Source organism: Lagenorhynchus albirostris, chromosome 13, assembly GCF_949774975.1.
Source record: "Lagenorhynchus albirostris chromosome 13, mLagAlb1.1, whole genome shotgun sequence".
In the NCBI taxonomy this organism is placed as follows: Eukaryota; Metazoa; Chordata; class Mammalia; order Artiodactyla; family Delphinidae; genus Lagenorhynchus; species Lagenorhynchus albirostris.
In genome coordinates this window covers 65682812-65692347 of record NC_083107.1, presented here as the reverse complement: position 1 = coordinate 65692347, position 9536 = coordinate 65682812, and positions in this window count along the sequence as shown.

The window sequence follows — 9536 nt, the reverse complement described above, 5'->3', positions numbered from 1 at the left end:
GACTCTCAGGTTTGTGTGTCCCCCCCTTGCCAGGGCCATCTTAAACATGAGACGTGGTAGGAACACTGCCTAGGACCCTTTTAGAGGCCATGAAAATGTTTTAATTTATTTTAAAGTCAGAAGAAAAAAATATAATCCAGCTTGGATTAAATTTGTCTTTATACCAAGTTGAAATATAATTTTTCCTATATATTTCTTAGTGGAGGGAAAGGATGACAAAGGTGCAAGTGCCCAGGACCCCGGAAGTCGTGGTTCCTGTCCCGAGAGTAAGCATCCTGTTAAGGATTTAAGGAGCCTCTCATTTTCAGGTTCCTGTGAGGAAGAACCCTGCTCTGTCATGAGCCCCAGAGTGGGTGCCTCCTTGAATTTTGTGCCCTAAGCCCCTGGTTTGCCTCACCTGGGCCTGGGCCTGCCTGGGTCTTGACCAGGCTGGATGGTTCCTCCTGGTTTGCTGGGCAACGACATCTCAGGCCAAGATTATGTTCCCAAAGTAAGGAGTCAGGCCAAGGAAGCCAACTTTAGTCATAAAAAGCTATGTGTTTGCCCATGGGGGGTCGCTGGGGGACCACAATGAACCCCACTGCATGGCAGCCCTCACTAATGATAGTAAGCCCTCACCTCTTATTCCATTTCAGAGAGCTTGTCACATCTGTAATTATTCTTACTTTACCTAGAGAGCCTCTCTTTGTCTTCATTCCCAAATGATTAGCTAACTCTGCCAACCCACAAGGGCCAGAGAAGGAAAAATTGCCTTTCTAAAGGACTGTGTTCTGGGTTCATAATCTTATTTTTTTCCTCCATTCAGGGACCCCATTGGCCCCCACTTCATAAGACACAGTCATTTCACATTCACTTCTGCAGGGAGAAAGCATCTGGGAAGACAAGATATATTTTACTTATGAATTAGTTCATTCAGCAAATCTTCATTGAGCACCTACTGTATGCTTAAGCAATGGGGATACAAAAGTGAACAAAACAGTCAAAAATCCCTGCCTTCCTGGAACTTACATTCTAGGAGAGGAGATAGACAGTAAAAAAATAAGTAACTAACAAAATGTATGGTGGGCCTGACAGTGAAAGGTAATGGGGAAATTGAAGCAAGTGATAAGGAACGCGAATGGGGCTGGGAGTGCAGTTTTAGGCTTTAGACTGGGTGGTTGGGAAAGGTCTCACAGAGAAGGTTACATTTTAGCAAAGACCTGAAGAGCAGGAGGGAAAAAGCCACATGGATATCTGGGAAGTGCATTCCGGGAAAGAGCAACAGGCAGGTGCAAAGGCCCTGAGGCTGGAGCGTGCCTGGCAGAAGGGAGTCACTGCTGTGTGCCTGCGGGTGGACGCCTCTGTTCAGCACCAGACAGTCTGTAATACCCCTGCTGAGGACTCCAGTTCTCAGGTGCCAACCCACAGGGTCCCCATTGTCTAAGCATCAAGGGTGCAGTTATGTTTGCTGTCCCTCGGCCTATAGGATCCTGTCTTCCAGGAGATTCTGTTCGCGGTCTGGTCTGTTCTGAGGTATGGCTGTGACGGGGCTCTAGAGCCACATGGTGGGCCCATTTGCACCCCTCCCCCCACCACCGGCCACACAAACACCTACAGAAGCAGAGAAAACAGTTGGCGAAGCGAAGGCGAAGCAGATGTGCAGACAGAAGAGGGGCAAGACCTGAGGCAGAGAGACTGACACAGAGAGACTGGGGGGCGGGTGCTGGGAGAGAGGCCGCCTTCATGATTCCTAACAGCTTCAGTGTCCTGATTCCCGTCCCTCCCTAGAGGGGCCCCACTGGCTCCCACCCTTGGATTATCTGCTCCCACCCAGCAGATATCCCTGTATCTTCATAATGACTCCCCCCCGCCCCACTTCGTTTCTCCTAAGTGAGCTCCAGAGCCTACCTTCTGGGATTCTTCTCCTTCTAGCTGCTCCTTTTTCACACCTAGAAGTCTTTCTGCCTTTGGCCCTCTGTGTCCCTGGAGGAGTGGGACCTACCGTACGGTCTGCCGGCTCGCTTTAGGCGGCTGTGAAGCGGGGAGCATGGCCTGGACTCAGTTGCCCTGGGTTCACCCTTCGGCTGGGCCTCAGACGAGCTCTGTAAACTTGGACGAGTCAGCTGAATTCCTTGAGTGTCTTTCTTCACCTCTACCGTGGAGGCTGTAATCCCTGCCCTGCCTGCCTCTCCTCACTGCTGTGAAATTACAATGGGACCTGTGTGGAAGGGTTCTGCCACTTGTCCAGTGTGAGTGGTGGTGGCCCTGCCCCCCAGCCATGGCCATGACTTAGCCGGCTTCCCTGGCCCAGTGCCCTGTCGCTCAGCTGTGCGGCTGAGGCTCCACCTCAGCCTGGGTTCCACCCAGCCGCTCTCTCCTTCCTGTTTCCTCCCTCTCTAACCCTTGAAGTTTTCCTCCTGACTTGGTTACTCTGAATCAGGCCACCCTCCGTTGGCTTCTCAGCAATCTGCATTTTTTCCTAAAGCTCCTTTTGCTCTGTGAAAGTCCCCACCCTCCCTGAATGACTGGGCCCGTCTACTACCCTACCCACCCCCTCGGAGGCTCATCCCCCCCAGGCACGCTCGTGTCACAAAGAGAAAACACCTTTTCCCGGCATTTCAGACCAAAACCCCCAGCTCAACTCATTGTCAGGAACAGCCCCTTGGGCCACCAGCAGGAGGGAGGGCTGCGAACTCTGTGAAATTGCTCAGCTATCTCTTGAACCCATGTTTTTCTCCCCATAACCATTCTCATTCTTCAATTTAAGTCACCGTCCCCTCTCAAGACTATTGCCATAATTTCCTGGCTCTTCTACCCAAATCTATTCTCTCTCCCCAGCCGAGCCATCATCCACCCTGTCCCCAGAATAAGCCTTTGAAAAACTGATCTACCCAGCCTCCTCCTGCCTCAAAATCACCCACGACTCCAAATAGTCCACAGGATGAAACTCCAACCCCTTAGTTTGGCATCCATAGCCCTGGCAAAAGCCCTTCCCTAGCCTTCTCTCCTATACTGCACGCTCCAAGCAATAGGGCAGGCAGCCTCTGAGATGGCCCCAATCATCCCTGCCTCCAGGTACTCCCAACCTTGTATCATCCCCTCCTCTTGAGAGTTGCTAGACCTGGTGATTTGCTTCTATCCTATGAGTAAGGCAAAAACAATGGGGTACGAGTTCTGAGACTAGGTCACAAAAGGACTGTGGCTTCCATCTTGCACACCCTCCCTCACTCTCACTTGGTTTGAGGGAGGCCAGCTGCCAGGCTTTGAGCTGGTCTGTGGAGAAGCCCTCATGGCAAGGAACTGAAGGAGGCCACAGGCTAAAAACCCGTGAGGAGCTGGGGCCCTCAGCCCAATAGCCTGTGAGAATCCGCATCCTGCCAATAGCCACACGGGTGAGCTTAGAAGCAAGTCTTCTCCCGTTTGAGCCCTCAGATGAGACCCCAGCCCCGGCCATCATGTCGACTGCAGTCTGGTAAGAGATTTTGAAGTAGAAGCACTCAGCTAAGCTCTGTTCGAATTCCTGACCCCAAACTGAGATAATAAATATTTGTTGTGTCAACAAGTTTGGGAATAACTTGTTAAACAGCAATAAATAATTAATGTAGTACAGCCTCACTAAGTCTCACTACATCTCAGAAAGTCACTCTAGAATTTAACACTTTTGTTTTTATTTATTTATTTATTTTTGGCTGCGTTGGGTCTTCGTTGCTGCGCGTGAGCTTTTCTCTAGTTGCAGTGAGCTGGGGCTACTCTTCGTTGCAGTGCGTGGGCTTCTCATTGCGGTGGCTTCTCTTCTTGTGGAGCACGGTCTCTAGGTGCCTGGGCTTCAGTAGTTGTGGCTCACGGGCTCTAGAGCGCAGGCTCAGTAGTTGTGGCACACAGGCTTATTTGCTCTGCGGCATGTGGGATCTTCCCAGACCAGGGCTCGAACCCGTGTCTCCTGCATTGGCAGGTGGATTCTTAACCACTGCGCCACCAGGGAAGCCCTACTGTGAACTGTTGATCAGCATTTTCTACAGGCTTGTCATACAGCCTCACATTTTCCTGTTTCTCTGCCCACCTCAGTCTTCATCTTTCCACAACAGATACTGCTGATCATCCCAACTCTTCAAATTTCCAACACTCTCACCCACCCTCAAAGGCTCCTTCCCAATAGGCACCTGCCCCTTACTCCCAGTAAATGACTTCATCAAGAATATGAAAGCTATCAGAGGAGAAGTCTCTTACCTTCCACTCTAAAGAGATAGATTTATCCACTTCAGCACCCAACCACTCATCCTTCTCTCCTGTGACTCCTTAAAACAGATCCCAGTCCCTCTTCCAGGGCTCTGGGTCCCACCTTTCTACTGTATTTGCAACCCCTCCCTCTCCTTTCCAGCATTTCAAGTCACTCAGTTCTCTCCCATCCTAGCAAACATTTCCTTGATCCCACAACCCCCTCCAGCAACCACCACCCTCTCTGTCTTCTTTCTACAACCAAACTCTTGGTGTGTCCCCTATCTTTCCTTCCCTCCCATTCACTCCAGTCTGGCCTTTGCCCTAACCACCGCACCAAAACACCTCTCTCTAAAGTCATCAAGGAACTAGAGGTTGCTAAATCCAATAAACATTTTTTAGGACCCTGTCCTTTTGACCTTCAGGAACATTGAAATATTGATTCCTTTAGGCTTCAAGGCTCCCCCAGCCTCTCATTTATAGGTGCTGTTGCTAACTTCTCTCCTCTCCTCATCCTCCAGGGCTGGAGGACCACAAGGTCAGTCCTGGGCCCTCTTCTTTCCTCCCATCCCACACACTTTCCTTTTGCTAGGAAATCCCAGACGCATCTCATTTACTATCTCTACATCCATGACTCAGATTCATACTCCTAACCCAGACTTCTCTGAGCTCCAGATCTATGTATTCAACTGCTTGCCATCCACGTAGATGGCTCATAGGTACCTTACACTCAACATGTCCAAACTTGAATTCATGTCATGAACCTCGCAATTGGTACTCCCCAGTGTTCTATTTCTCAGTGAATTGCCCAAGCCCAAAATCTGGCAGTCCTTCTTGGTTACTACTATCTATTCTGCCTCCTAAAAGTACCCATTGTTTGCTCTGCATCTCCATCACCATTAGGCCAACCACCATCTTCTATCACCTAGAGTAAAGCAATGTCCTTTTCTTTTCCTTTTTCTCTTTTAAAAGCAATATCCTTAGAGCTCAAGTATTCTCAACCCTAAACATACATTAAAGTAACCTGCAGAACTTAAAAAAAAAAAATCACTATTGCCCAAGCCTCATCCCAGAAGTAAAAAAATCTGGGAGTGGGCTCTAATCATCCTTATTGAAAACTCCCCAGTTAAATCTAACAGCTATAGGATTGAGATCATTGATCTGACTGGTCCCCACGCATCCATTACGGCTCCACTTCATTTTCCACACAGCAGCCAGGGAGGGGTCTTTTCCATAATGCCAATCTTAACACGTCCCTCCCCTTGCTCTTAGGATAATGATCAAAGCCTTCTGGTCCTGCACCATCTCATTCGGCCTGCCTCCGATAGCCTGGGTGCCCTATCCATTCTGAATACTTTCAGATACTCTGGACCCCATGCTCTTTCTACTTCAGAACTGTCACCCAGGCTGTTTCATCCTCCTCGAATGCCTTGCCTGACTAATCCCCACTCATCCTTCAGGAATCAGCTTAACTGTCTCTTTCCCAGAAAGACCTTTCTTGATTCCCAGATCACATGGGACCCCACTCTCTTTTACCCCATTCATGCTCCCATAGCTCCTTTCCCTTCCCCTTCACAGACTTGGCACAATTGTAAATATAGTTATTTGTGTGATTTTCATTTGTTTAATTTCTGTTTTTCCACTAGAAAGAGAAAAAGATCTTGGCTGCCTTGTTATTTTCTGCACTCCTGGCACCTAACCCAATTACCTGGAACCGAGTAGGTTTTTAATAAAATTTTACAAAATGATAATAAAGAAACACATGTTCCTTCATGCCCCCTAGTCTGGTATATTTTTCCATCTGCATAGTATGCACCAATCCTGTCCGCAGCCTTCTCAGTTTTTTCCCTGGAAAACTCCTACTTATTCTTCATGACCCAGTGAAAAAAGTCCTTCTCCACAGTTTCCTTCTTCTCTTTAAGCCGACAGTCTTTTCTCTCTTGTGGTATTTTTGCTGATGGACTTTCGTCCTGCTGTAGCTGGACTTCATGATTATGTCTCTTTCTTCTGGTGTTGATAATTCATTTGCTGGATGAATGAACAAACCAATGATATAATGGGATCACATTACTTAATCGTAACTTTAATAAACACACATATGAATTGCAGCACAACATTGGTGCTGGTCAGACTTAAAGTTCTCGTGCGCAGTTCTTGTGCCGCGCTCCCCTGGCCAGAGCTTGTGGGATTTTCTTTTGGGGCCTCTCCAGACAGATCTGGAGCAGTTCTTTGATGCAGGCTACCGGGTGGGCTTTTAGAGTGGGGAAGGCCATAGGACTCTCTGCCCCTGGGGCGTAGGAAGAGGAGATGCAGCCTCAGCCCCGTCCCCCTTCTCCCATTACTGGTGAGCTGTTTTCCTGGGGGAGCATGACTCTCTCTGCTTTAGGCCCTGACTTGGAACACTGAATTGTTCAAAGCCAGCAGAGTGATTAAGGCTGTAGGTAGAGACCAAGTCCAGGATGGAGTGAGGAGATGGTCTGCCTCAAGGATGAGGAAATGAGGAAGAGATGCTTCATGGCCAGGCTCCAGTTGCCCTAGAATGGAAGTTTCTAGTATTTTCCAGCAGCTGCTCCCTCCTTTCCAAGGCACTCAGCCTGAGGAAGTGCCTCTGCACCCTCAGAACTCCTGCTGTACTGTATGTGAGTCCCGGCCCCGGGCAGCTGGGTGAGAGGCCCGCTGTGTTGGTTCACGTCTGCTGACCAAGTAGAGAGAAGCAGAAGCAGGGCCGGGCAGGGCTGGGGCAGCCATCTGAGGAAAGGCAGCTGAGGGCCCCTTCCAGCATGGCCCCACCCTGCCTGTCCTCAGGCCCTCTTTCTCTTCCCTTGACCAGCTCCACTGCTTGAATTACAGGGGTGATGTGCAGGCAGGCAATGCCTTTGGAAAAGGACCACCTGTAAGGTGTTAAAAACAGTGCTGGGGGTGGTCAAGAAATGCCTTTGGAGCAAGGTTGACATTGGGAGTGACATTAGTAATAATAGGAGCTAATGTTTATAGAGCATTTCCTAAGTACTTGACACAACTGTCCTATCTGAGAACCTACACCTCCTCACATGCCTTCTGAGAACACTCTGCCTGTGGTGGATGCAGGGCTAAAGTGTACGTGAGGCGCCTCTTTGGACCACCTTGACCCTCTGAGCCTCACCATTTCTGGGTCCTTTGGCCATCGATTGTGTTCCAGCTGCTTCTGAGGTGACCAACCCAGCAGCAGCTCGTCCAGTTTGCAGTGGGCACAATCTTGCAAGGCCCTCTCCTCATACACCTCTTTCCTATCATGGGGCTTCCGTGTTGCCTCTGAGGTGTGAGGTGCCACTAATGGGCCTCAAACACACAACCCCAAAGAGTAAGACCTTAGATCAGTGGATGCAGGAGACAGTGGACACATTTCCCCCCTTCCTTCCCCGGAATGGGTTGTACTGAGACCCAGAGGTTCATACAGACTCTTGGAAGATGGTCCCACAATATCGAGCAATTGGTCTATTCAGTCTAAGTGAGGCCAGCTCAGAAGCAAGCACATGTTAGCAGTCCTGGCTTCCTTCCTCACCCCAGTTTTCATTTGCTCTTCCTCCACAAGAACTGCAATCCCTAATAGAGCAGTAGCATGTCAGCGTGTGCCTTGAGCTCCGCTTTCTGAGGTACCCAGGCTCAGGCAGGCTAGTGGGGAAGCGAAAGGAAAAAATAAAGATTGGTGGAGAATTCCAGGCCGAAGAACATGGGTTTTGTTCTGTGATAAGATGGAGCTGAGAGGTGCAGGAAAATAACTCTCTTAGGTGGGTGGAGGGTAGAAGTGAGAAAGCAGCAGCTCAGACAGAAAGTCTGGTTGGTGGCCATGGCACTAGTCTGGGAGGAGCTGGGCTGCTCAGGCAACTTAGGGGTACTTACTCATCTGGTGACCTGTGGGTGACTGTTCATTTCTGGAAGAAACAGTGGGAGAGGGAAAGAAATGAGGCCCTAGCTGTGGAGCCTCAGGTAGCCTTGACCTATATCCTGGCATCTGGTTACATCTGAGAGTGTGTCCCCTTCTCTCTTGGGCCCCACTACCATTCACCTACGTGGAGATTGCCATGCCTTGTCAAGTGTAGAGGGTTATAGGTGAGCATCTGTGGTATGAGACCTTGAAATCCAGTTCTGGTAAAACATTGCCTAAAATGACTAAACATTTCAGAAGTGCTGCTCTGGGTCCAAAGCTCTTTGCCCCCCAGAACAGGATAATCTTAGCCCTTGTGTTCCCCCTCTCCCCCGGCAAAAAGAAGGATTTTCTGATAGGACGGCCAGTTAGCCTGGGCCTGATAGAGCTTCCTTGGTCCAATCCTGCCCCATTGGCCTTGACTTCATCCCTCAGGGGTTTGGCTGTCCTGCTTCCCCATCTGTCTGACTCTACTCAGTGCTCACCAACAGGCATCGTGGAAGCTCCCCTCACAATCGCAGTGCTTCCTGTTGAGACAAAGGTAGTCACCCATAGCCATGGCAGGAAGTGCCAGAATCATAGATTCCGGCTCTGCCTGTGTGGCCCAGCTGTGGTGGAGGAAGGACTAATTCAGCTTGAACAAAGTAGGCAGAATTGCTCTCTACCAGGCCTGAGCTCACACTCAGGACCTGGGAAAATCTCTACCCTCCGGATGGCCCAGAACTCTCAGCTTGCTAACATTCTTCACCCAATGGTATAAAAAATGGTTTGATTAATAGGAAATAATACCAACACCATAGTCCCTCAAGGGGGCCTTGAGCTATACTAAGCTCTCAGGTCTCCCTGGCTTGGGAGCGTTCCTGACCTGGCATCTCTTCCAGTCACTCCCCGTGGGCACTTTTCTAGAAGCCAGTCCTGCCCTGACATGAAGACAAAACCAGTCTTTCACCCAGATGCCTTCTCTTCTCCACTTTCCCCATTGGCTGCCCTTACCAGGCTGGGTCACAGTGAGTGTTGGGGACTGCAGATGCCTCACTACAGCAGTTCATGGAGGGAGGAGATTCTAGCTTCCCAACAAGGCAAAGTGTGGGAGGAACACTGCTGACGTCTTTCTTTGTTCATCCCTTCCCAACCCCCTGCTTTCTTACTACTCCCATGGTCAGAGAAGAGGCTTCTCACAGTAGTGTGACTATGACATATTTTTTTCCCATCCTTTTTCTTTTAAGCCATGTGTGTCTTCATATTTCAATTTGGTTTCCAATAGACAGAATATAATTAGAGCTTGCCTTTTCAAAATCCAGTCTGACAATCTCTGCTTTCAAAATGGGACTGTATATACAATGTATATGTAATGTTATTATTGCTATGGTTAGTTTTAAATTACGATCTTTCCCTTTGTTTGCCAATTATCCCCTGTTTATCCTATTTTCATCTTCTT